Source organism: Bos indicus, chromosome 1 (genome assembly GCF_029378745.1).
Source record: "Bos indicus isolate NIAB-ARS_2022 breed Sahiwal x Tharparkar chromosome 1, NIAB-ARS_B.indTharparkar_mat_pri_1.0, whole genome shotgun sequence".
Taxonomy (NCBI): Eukaryota; Metazoa; Chordata; class Mammalia; order Artiodactyla; family Bovidae; genus Bos; species Bos indicus.
In genome coordinates, this window is record NC_091760.1 from 138,026,232 (window position 1) to 138,038,570 (window position 12,339).

A 12,339-nucleotide genomic window follows, 5' to 3' on the forward strand; every position below is an offset into this window, starting at 1 on the left:
GTCAAGGCTGTGTATTGTCACCCTGCTTATTTAACTTTTATGCAGAATACATCATGAGAAATGCTGGACTAGATGAAGCACAAACTGGAATCAAGATTGCCAGGGAAAATATCAATAACCTCAGATATGCAAATGACACGACCCTTATGGCAGAAAGTGAAGAACTAAAGAGCCTCTTGATGAAAGTGAAAGAGGAGAGCGAAAAAGTTGGCTTAAAACTTAACATTCAGAAAACTAAAATCATGGCATCTGATCCCATCACTTCATGGCAAATAGATGAGGAAACAGTGGAAACAGTGAGAGACTTTATTTTTAGAGGCTCCAAAATCACTGCAGATGGTGACTGCAGCCATGAAATTTAAAAAGATGCTTACTCCTTGGAAGAAAAGTTATGACCAACCTAGACAGCATATAAAAAGCAGAGACATTTCTTTGCCAACAAAGGTCTATCTAGTCAAGGCTATGGTTTTTCCAGTAGTCATGTATGGATGTGAGAGTTGGACTATAAAGAAAGCTGAGTGCTGAAGAATTGATGTTTTTGGACTGTGGTGTTGGAGAAGACTCTTGAGAGTCCCTTGGACTGCCAGGAGATCCAACCAGTCCATCCTAAAGGAATTCAGTCCTGAATATTCATTGGAAGGACTGATGTTGAAGTTGAAGCTCCAATACTTTAGCCACCTGATGCGAAGAACTGACTCATTTGAAAAAACCCTGATGCTGGGAAAGACTGAAGGCAGGTGGAGAAGGGGACACCAGAGGATGAGATGGCTGGATGGCATCACTGACTCAATGGACACGAGTTTGAATAAACTCCAGGAGTTGACGATGGACAGGGAAGCCTGGCATGCTGCAGTCCATGGGGTCACAAAGAGAAGGACACAAATGAGCAGCTGAACTGAACTGAACTGATAGGGAACCAATAACAGAAATCACTGAGGCAAGAATGGATAAATGAGCTGGAAGGGAGAATGGTGGAAATAACTCCTGAAGAGTAGAATAAGGGAAAAAGAATGAAAAGAATTGAGGATAGCCTCAGAGACCTTTGGGTCAATTTGGACAATATTAAATGCATGAAGATTCAAGTTATAGTGATTCCAGAAGAAGAAAAAAAGAAAGGCGCTGAGAAAATTTTTGAAGAAATTGTAGTTGAAAATTTCCCCAACATGGGAAAGGAAATAGTCAAGTCCAAGAAGCACAGAGTCCCTTACAGGATAAACCCAAGGAGAAACACATCGAGACACATGGTAATCAAGCTGACAGAGATTAAACAGAAACAAAAATATTACAAGCAGCAAAGGAAAGGCAATAAATCACATTTAAGGGAAAACCCATACGATTAACAGACGATCTTTCAGCAGAAACGCTGCAGAGCAGAATTCTGCAGGTCAGAAGGGAATGGCAGGATATGTTTAAAGTGCTGCTGCTAAGTCGCTTCAGTCATGTCCGACTCTGTGCGACCCCATAAACGGAAGCCCACCAGGCTCCCCCATCCCTGGGATTCTCCAGGCAAGAACACTGGAGTGGGTTGCCATTTCCTTCTCCAATTCGTGAAAGTGAAAAGTGAAAGCGAAGTCGCTCAGTCGTGTCCGACTCTTAGCAACCCCATGAACTTCAGCCTACCAGGCTCCTCCATCCATGGGATTTTCCAGGCAAGAGTACTGGAGTGGGGTGCCATTGCCTTCTCCCATACAGCATGATCAAGTCGTTTATTTCAGGGATGCAAGTGTTCTTCAGTATACACAAATCTATCAATATGATACACCATATTAACAAATTTAAAGGTAAAAACCATATGATCCTTTCAATAGATGCAGAAAAAGCCTTCGATGAAATTCAGCATCCATTTATGATAAAAATGCTTCAAAAAGAATGGGCATAGGAGGAACCTACCTCAACATAGTAAAGGCAATTTATGATAAGCCCACAGCAAACATTATTCTCAGTGGCGAAAAACTGAAATCATTCCCTCTAAGATCAGGAACAATAAAAGGGTGTCCTCTCTCACCACTATTATTCAACATAGTTTTGGAAGTCTTAGCTATGGCAATTAGAGAAGAAAAAGAAAGAAGAGGAATCCAGATCACAAAAGAAGAAGTAAAACTCTCACTATTTGCAGATGATATGGTACTATACATAGAAAACCCAAAAGAAACCATCAGAAAATTACTAGAGCTAATCAGTGAATTTAGCAAAGTTGCACAGTACAAGGTCAATACGCAGAAAACACTTACATTCCTAAAATATGCTAAATGAAAAATCAGAAAGAGCAATTAAGGAATCAATCCCATTCACCATTGCAAAAAAAGAATAGAACATCTAGGAATGAGACAAAAAAAAAAAAAAAAAAAACCCATCTAGGAATGAGACAAAAAACAAAAAACAAAAAAACAAACCCTGTATATAGAAAATTATAAGACACTGATGAAAGAAATCAAAGATGACAAAACAGATGGAGAGACATTCCATGTTCCTGGTAGGAAGAATCAATATTGTGAAAATGAGTATACTATCAAATGCAATATATAGATTCAATGCAAGTAAAAGTCACTCAGTCATGTCCAACTCTTTGTGACTCCATGGACTATGGAATACTCCAGGCAAGAATACTGGAGTGGGTAGCCATTTCCTTCTCCAGAGGATCTTCCCAACCCAGGGATTGACCCAGGTCTCCTGCATTGCAGGCAGATTATTTTCCAGCTAAGCCATAAGAGAAGCCCAAGAATACTTGAGTGGTAGCCTATCCCTTCTCCAGCAGATCTTCCAGCCCAGGAACCAAACCAGGGTCTCTTGCATTGCAGGCAGATTCTTTACCAGCTGAGCTACCATGGAAGTCCCTAGATTCAATGTGATTCCTATCAAATTACCAATGGCATTTTTCACAGAACTAGAACCAAAAAATTCACAATTCATATGGAAACACAAGATACCCTGAATAGCCAAAGCAGTCTTGAGAAAGAAGAGTGGAACTGGAGGAATCAACTTTCCTGACTTCAGACTATGTTACAAAGCTATAGTCATCAAGACAGTATGGTACTGGGACAAAACCAGAAATATAGACCAATGGAAAAGGATAGAAAGCCCAGAGATAAACTCACACACCTATGGGTACCTTATTTTTGACAAAGGAGGCAAGAATATACAATTGGGCAAATATAGCCTCTTCAATCAGTGGTGCTGGGTAAACTGAACAGCTATGTGTAAAAGAATGAAATTAGAACACTTCCTAATGCCATACACAAAGATAAACTTTAAATGGATTAAAGACCTAAATGTAAGACCAGAAACTATAAAGCTCTTAGAGGAAAACATAGGCAGAACATTCGATGACATAAATCAAAGTAAGATCCTGTATGACCCACCTCCTAGAGTAATGGAAATAAAAACAGAAATAAACAAGTGTAACCTAATTAAACTTGAAAGCTTTTACACAGCAAAGGAAACTACAAACAAGGTGAAAAGACAACCCTCAGAATGGGAGAAAAAAATAGCAAAGGAAACAACTGACAAAGGATTGATTTCCAAAATATACAAGCAGCCGTACAACTCAATACCAGAAAAACAACCCAATAAATATGTGGAAAAAAGACCTAAACAGACATTTGTCCAAAGAAGACATACAGATGGCTAACAAATAAATGAAAAGATGGTCAACATCACTAATTATCAGAGATCAGATCAGATCAGATCAGTTGCTGAGTCGTGTCCAACTCTTTGCTACCCCATGAATCGCAGCACGCCAGGCCTCCCTGTCCATCACCAACTCCCGGAGTTCACTCAGACTCACGTCTATCGAGTCAGTGATGCCATCCAGCCATCTCATCCTCTGTCATCCCCTTCTCCCCCTGCCCCCAATCCCTCCCAGCATCAGAGTCTTTTCCAATGAGTCAACTCTTCGCATGAGGTGGCCAAAATACTGGAGTTTCAGCTTTAGCATCATTCCTTCCAAAGAAATCCCGGGGCTGATCTTCTTCAGAATGGACTGGTTGGATCTCCTTGCAGTCCAAGGGACTCTCAAGAGTCTTCTCCAACACCACAGTTCAAAAGCATCAATTCTTCGGTGCTCAGCCTTCTTCACAGTCCAACTCTCACTTCCATACATGACCACAGGAAAAAACCATAGCCTTGACTAGACGAACCTTTGTTGGCAAAGTAATGTCTCTGCTTTTGAATATGCTATCTAGGTTGGTCATAACTTTTCTTCCAAGGAATAAGTGTCTTTTAATTTCATGGCTGAAATCACCATCTTCAGTGATTTTGGAGCCCCCAAAAATAAAGTCTGACACTGTTTCCACTGTTTCCCCATCTATTTCCCATGAAGTGGTGGGACTGGATGCCATGATCTTCGTTTTCTGAATGTTGAGCTTTAAGCCAACTTTTTCACTCTCCACTTTCACTTTCATCAAGAGGCTTTTGAGTTCCTCTTCACTTTCTGCCATAAGGGTGGTGTCATCTGCATATCTGAGGTTATTGATATTTCTCCCGGCAATTTGATTCCAGCTTGTGTTTCTTCCAGTCCAGCCTTTCTCATGATGTACTCTGCATAGAAGTTAAATAAGCAGGGTGACAATATACAGCCTTGACGAACTCCTTTTCATATTTGGAACCAGTCTGTTGTTCCATGTCCAGTTCTAACTGTTGCTTCCTGACCTGCATGCAAATTTCTCAAGAGGCAGATCAGGTGGTCTGGTATTCCCATCTCTTTCAGAATTTTCCACAGTTTCTTGTGATCCACACAGTCAAAGGCTTTGGCATAGTCAATAAAGCAGAAATAGATGTTTTTCTGGAACTCTCTTGCTTTTTCCATGATCCAGTGGATGTTGGCAATTTGATCTCTGGTTCCTCTGCCTTTTCTAAAACCAGCTTGAACATCAGGAAGTTCACGGTTCACATATTGCTGAAGCGTGGCTTGGAGAATTTTGAGCATTACTTTACTAGCGTGTGAGATGAGCGCAATTGTGCAGTAATTTGAGCATTCTTTGGCATTGTCTTTCTTTGGGACTGGAATGAAAACTGACCTTTTCCAGTCCTGTGGCCACTGCTGAATTTTCCAAATTTGCTGGCATTTTGAGTGCAGCACTTTCACAGCATCATCTTTCAGGATTTGGAATAGCTCAACTGGAATTCCATCACCTCCACTAGCTTTGTTCATAGTGATGCTTTCTAAGGCCCACTTGACTTCACATTCCAGGATGTCTGGCTCTAGGTCAGTGATCACAGCATCATGATTATCTGGATCGTGAAGATCTTTTTTGTACAGTTCTTCTGTGTATTCTTGCCATCTCTTCTTAATATCTTCTGCTTCTGTTAGGTCCATATCATTTCTGTCCTTTATCAGGCTCATCTTTGCATGAAATGTTCCTTTGGTATCTCTGATTTTCTTGAAGAGATCCCTAGTCTTTCCCATTGTATTGTTTTCCTCTATTTCTTTGCATTGATCGCTGAAGAAGGCTTTCTTATCTCTTCTTGCTATTCTTTGGAACTCTGCATTCAGATGTTTATATCTTTCCTTTTCTCCTTTGCTTTTCGCTTCTCTTCTTTTCACAGCTATTTGTAAGGCCTCCCCAGACAGCCATTTTGCTTTTTTGCATTTCTTTTCTGTGGGGATGGTCTTGATCCCTGTCTCCTGTACAATGTCACGAACCTCATTCCATAGTTCATTAGGCACTCTATCTATCAGATCTAGGCCCTTAAATCTATTTCTCACTTCCACTGTATAATCATAAGGGATTTGATTTAGGTCATACCTGAATGGTCTAGTGGTTTTCCCTACTTTCTTCAATTTCAGTCTGAATTTGAAATGCAAATCAAAACTACAATGAGATATCACCTCACACCAGTCAGAATGGCCACCATCAAAAAATCTACAAACAATAAATGCTGAAGAGGGTATGGAGAAAAGGGAACCCTCTTGTATTACTGGTGTATGTAATGTAAGTTGATATAGCCACTATGGAAGATGGTATGGAGTTTCCTTAAAAAAAAAAAAAAAACTAGGAATAAAACCACCATATGACCCAGCAAACCCACTCCTAGGCATATGCACCTAGGAAACCAAAATTGAAAAAGACACATGTACCCCAGTGTAGCACTATTTAAAATAGCTACATCATGGAAGCAACCTAGATGTACATCAACAGATGAATAGATAAAGAAGCTGTGGTACATGTGTACATAAAAGAACACATTTGAGTCAATTCTAATGAAGTGGAAGAAAATAGAGCCTGTTATAAAGAGTGAGTGAAGTCACTTAGTTGTGTCCGACTCTCCGACCCCATGGACTATACAGTCCATGGAATTCTCCAGGCCAGAATACTGAGCCTTTCCCTTCTCCAGAGGATCCTTCCAACCCAGGGATCGAACCCAGGTTTCCTGCACTGCAGGTGGATTCTTTATCAGCTGAGCCACAAGGGAAGCCCAATAATGTACTAACCCCCATTAAATTTTAATAAAGTAGAATTAACCCCCTTAAACAATGTTCTAATGTCATAGTAAGTTGGGAATTGTTGAGGCAAGCCACAAACATCAGGAAGCAAACTAAAGACAGGTGGGCATGAAAGAATTCTGATGGTCATAAGCCAATCAAGTATGTTAAGTAAGTCTATGCAGATACTGAATATAAAAGTTAATATTTGGGAACTCTGGATTTTTCATGTTGTTTAGTCGCTAAGTCATGTCTGACTCTTGTGACTCCTTGGACTGTAGTCCGCCAGGCTCCTCTGTCCATGGGATTTCCCAGGCAAGCCTACTGTAGTGGGTTGCCATTTCCTACTCCAATACAGAGTGAAGTAAGTCAGAAAGAGAAAGATAAATATTGTACACTAATGCATATATATGGAATCTAGAAAAATGGTACTGATGAATTTATTTGCAGGGTAGCAATGGAGAAACAGACATAGAGAACAGATTTATGGACATGGTGGGGAGGGCAGGAGGAAGAGGGTGAGATGTATGGAAAGAGTACCATGGAAACTTACAATACCATATGTAAAATAGACAGCTGATGGGAATTTGCCATATGACTCAGGGAACTCAAACAGGGGCTCTGTAACAACCTAGAAGGGTGGGATGGGGAGGTATGGGAGGGAGATTTGGGGGGGAGGGGACATGGGTGTACCTATGGATGATTATTGTTGATGTCTGACAGAAAATAGCAAAATTCTGTCAAGCAATTATCCTTGAATTAAAAAATTAATTAATTAAAAAAATGATACAGAAATGAAAAATAAGACCCAAAAGACAGAAGTCATTCCCAAAGCCAGGAACAACCAGCAGCTGGAGCTGGTAGAGCACATTTGAAGAACTGCTTTTTAGAGTTGATGAAGCCTCTGCATTTATTTTTTTTAATTTTTTTAATTTAAATTTATTTATTTTAATTAGAGGTTAATTATTTACAATATTGTATTGGTTTTGCCACACATCAACATGAGCCTCTGCATATAAAATGTTAACTTTGGGTGATTATTCATCAAGAGGCTGTAGAGTTTCTGCCAATCGTGATAAAGGAGCCCTACTTTGAGCACCGTTCAATCACAGAATGATGTTGCGATGGAGCTCACCAGAATTTGTATAATGTGAGACATATTGAGAGCAGATTACACAAAGAATGTATGTCCTGTGAATCATCATGAATTCATTCATGGAAAACAATGTGGTGACCAATGCAGAGTCATTTTTAGTTACAGCCTTTACACATGACTCTTCTTCTTCTTCTTTTTTCTTTTTAGACTTGTTATGAGGATAGATTTTCTTTTTCAAATATGTTTTATTGAAGTATAGTTGATTTACAATGTGGCTTTATTTCTGCTATATAGAAAATTATTCAGTTGTAGGAATTCAGTTCAGTTTAGTTCAGTTGCCCAGTCATGTCCGACTCTGTGGCTCCATGAACCGCAGCACACCAGGCCTCCCTGTCCATCACCGACTCCTGGAGTTTACCCAAACTCGTGTCCATTGAGTTGGTGATGCCATCCAACCACCTCATCCTCTATTGTCCCCTTCTCCTCCTGCCCTCAATCTTTCACAGCATCAGGGTCTTTCCAAATTAGTCAGCTCTTATCAGGTGGCCAAAGGATTGGAGTTTCAGCTTTAGCATCAGTCTTTCCAATGAACACCCAGGACTGATCTCCCTTAGGATGGACTGGTTGGATCTCCTTGCAGTCCAAGGGACTCTCAAGAGTCTTCTCCAACACCACAGTTCAAAAGCATCAATTCTTTGGCGCTCAGCCTTCTTTATAGTCCAACTCTCACATCCACACATGACCACAGGAAAAACCATAGCCTTGACTAGACGGACCTTTGTTGACAAAGTAATGTCTCTGCTTTTTAACATGTGGTCTAGGTTGGTCATAACTTTCCTTCCAAGGAGTAAGCGTCTTTTAATTTCATGACTGCAATCACCATCTGCAGTGATTTTGGATCTCCCAAAAATAAAGTCAGCCACTATTTCCACTGTTTGCCCATCTATTTGCCATGAAGTGATGGGATCAGATGCCATGATCTTAGTTTTCTGAATGTTGAACTTTATGCCAACTTTTTCACTCTCCTCTCTCACTTTCATCAAGAGCCTCTTTAGTTCTTCACTTCCTGCCATAAGGTGGTGTCATTTGCATATCTGAGGTTATTGATATTTCTCCTGGCAATCTCGATTCCAGCTTGTGTTTCATCCAGCCCAGCGTTTCTCATGATGTACTCTGCATAGAAGTTAAATAAGCAGGGTGACAATATACAGTCTTGACGTACTCCTTTTCTTATTTGGAACCAGTCTGTGGTTCCATGTCCAGTTCTAACTGTTGCTTCCTGACCTTCATGGAGGTTTCTCAAGAGGCAGGGCAGGTGGTCTGCTATTCCCATGTCTTGAAGAATTGTCCACAGTTTCTTGTGATCCACACAGTCAAAGGCTTTGGCATAGTCAAGAAAGCAGAAATAGATGTTTTTCTGGAACTCTCTTGCTTTTTCGATGACCCAGAGGATGTAGGCAATTTGATCTCTGGTTCCTCTGCCTTTTCTAAACCCAGCTTGTACAACTGGAAGTTCTCAGTTCATGTACTGTTGAAGCCTGGCTTGGAGAAGTTTGAGCATTACTTTACTAGAGTGTGAAGTGAGTGAAGTCACTCAGTCGTGTCCAACTCTTTGCAACCCCATGGACTGTACCCCACCAGGCTCCTCTGTCCATGGTATTCTCCAGGCAAGAATACTGGAGTGGGTTGCCATTTCCTTATCCATACTAGAGTGTGAGATGAGTGCAATTGTGTGGTAGTTTGAGCATTCTTTGGCATTGCCTTTCTTTGGGATTGGAATGAAAACTGACATTTTCCAGTCCTGTGGCCACTGCTGCGTTTTCCAAATTTGCTGACATATTGAGTGCCACATTTTCACAGCATCATCTTTCAGGATTTGAAATAGCTCCACTGGAATTCCATCCCCTCCACTAGCTTTGTTCGTAGTGATGCTTTCTAAGGCCCACTTGACTTCACATTCCAGGATGTCTGGCTCTAGGTCAGTGATCACACCATAATGATTATCTGGGTCGTGAAGATCTTTTTTGTACATTGTATATACATTCTTTTGTATGTGTATACATATTCTTTTGAATATTCTTTTCCATTATGGTTTATCACAGGATATTGAATATAGTTCTCTGTGCTCTAAAGTAGGACCTTGTTGCTTATCCATTCTCTATATAATAATTTGCATCTGCAAATCCCAAATTCTCAACCCATCTATCCCTTATTGTAACCATCCCCTGCCCTTGGTAACCAGAAGTCTGTACTCTATGTCTGTGAGCACATGAACTCTTTTCTCAGTGTTGGCCACCACTTCCCCACACAACCCACTTATTTTTGGAGTGGAAAGCTTAAGCCATCAGCATTTCGCATTATCCTGCTCCCAGCATTGACCCTTTGATGGTTATATGGTCTAAGTGATCCAGCAGAATAGACCTTGAAACTTTTGCTTAGTGTTTCTGGACAAAAGTGGTCCCTTACATCCTTTGAATCTGTAAATGTGTAACCTGAGCAGTTACATAATAGATTGTTTGGTAAAGAATATGCCTGCAATGCAGGAGTCCCTGGTTCAATTCCTGGGTTGGGAAGATCCCCTGGAGAAGGGAATGGCTATATGCTCCAGTATTCTTGGGCTTCCCTTCAGCTGGTAAAGAATCTGCCTGCAATGAGGGAGACCTGGGTTTGATCTCTGGGTTGGGAAGATCTCCTGGAGAAGGGAATGGCTACCCACTCCAGTATTCTAGCCTGGAGAATTCCATGGACTGTGTAGTCCATGGGGTAGCAAAGGATCGGATATGACTGAGTGACTTTCACTTTCACTTCATTTTCTGTCAGAGCAGTAAGACAGCCAGAGTTTCTGGCTAAGAATCATCTGATTATTATCTTGCCTATTCTGTCTTCCAACTACATGAGCCAATCAATTCCTGGCTTTTTATGCTAGCTTGTGTTCCTTTTTCTAATACTTATTGCCAAAAAATATTTCAACTTTGCTTTCTTGTATATTGAGTCTGAAAAACCATGAAAACTCTTTTGAAGCTATATCATACATAAGGAAGAATAACGACATAATTCATATATTCAATGAATATTTACTGAGAGTTTACTACATGCAAAACTCTGTGACAGCTCTAGGCATACAATGGCAAATAAAACAGACAGCATTTTAAGGGATATGAGTAGTTAAACCAGCAAATACAGTACTGAGTGGTAAATGATGCTGCTGCTGCTGCTGCTGCTAAGTCGCTTCAGTCATGTCCGACTCTGTGTGACCCCATAGACGGCAGCCCACCAGGCTCCTCCGTCCATGGGATTTCCCAGGCAAGAATACTGGAGTGGGTTGTCATTGCCTTCTCTGGTGGTAAATGCTATCATAGGGTAATACAGGCTACTTGTGGGAACATAATGAGACTGTGTTATCTCATTTAAGACATTCAGGGCAAAATTCTCAGCAGAAGGGAAATTTCTTCTAAGACTTAAAAAAAAAAATGTGTGTGTGTGAGTCTCTGTGTGCGTGTGTGCTCACATTCTTCAAAGGAATTCCCACTCGAGACAATAGCATATGGGAAGAGGGAAGGCTCAGAAATAGGAGCTAAAGGACCTGAAATAAATCCAGTCTAGCTAAAGTGTGTATATCAGGAGCTGGATGAGATCACAGTATGAGACAAGTCAGAAAAGCAGGAAAAACTGGGTCATGTAGGAACTACTTTGCTGTGTTAAGGAGTTCAGACCCTCCTGAGAACAATAGAAAAGGGCTGAAGGGTTTTAAACAGAGGAACATCATGATCTAATTCATTGTCTTGTGGAGCCAAAGAAAGAAGTAATGAACTAGAGGAATGACAAAAATCAAGGCCGGACAATGAAGTTATCAAATTTTGTCACTGACCAGCAGCTGCTTGATATGCGGCTCAGGTATAGCTGCTTCCCCCTCTCAATCTCAGTCTTGCGGGGACCCTGGACCTGCACCACCAGGTAGGGCACTTGCACCTCGGGCACATAGGCCTGCAGCAGTAAGTAGGCTTGTGAGCAGCCTGGCAGTGGACCCAATGAGCTTATGCTCCAGGCTCTCTTTGAGGTCTACAGAAACATCAGAAGTTCTTACTTTTGTGTTGAACTTGTCAAGGTTGGCCTACCACAGGAGGTTCAGACTCCTGAACAGTGTGGCAGGAGCCACACTTCCCCAAGTTTATCCAAGTTTATTCAAACTTCCAGGGCTGAAGGTGTTAGAGTAGAACCCACACTGCTTCATCAGGGTATATTTATTATCATTGCCTGTCAGGGGCAATTTCCTGGGCTGCTCCAAGTCTGAGGGCATGGGTGGGGCCATAGGCGGGGTAAAGGTGGAGTCTTGGGGCCAGGGCTTGGAGGAAACTTCTCCAATCAAGAATCTGGTTCCTGAAGAATGCTTCCCAGGTTATGCTCCATGTTTCTCAGAATACACTCTTGGCCCAAAAGAGTTAGGGGAATGGGGCTATTAGGCATTAATTAAACTACTTTTATTTATGTTGTGGCAGATGGAAAGTTAGAGGACATGCACAGGAGACAAAAGGAGAAAGGTTTGGAAAGAGACAAGGCACAAAGGAGGGATGAATGGCAGAGCCCCACAGGGAGAGAGAAAAGGAGTGCTGAGTAGTTATTGGCCTTGCTTTTAAGGGAGAAATAAGCCAGTTTGTCAGAAGCAAATCATTTCTCATTGTGAGGTGATTACATTTTTACATCAAGGTTAATGAATTTGTTTCAGACTATGTTCTTGAAGTTAAAAAATAGCTGTCTCTCGCCCTTCTCTCCATTGAATACATCATTCTTTACAAAGGTACATATATGCACCCATGCTGTTCAC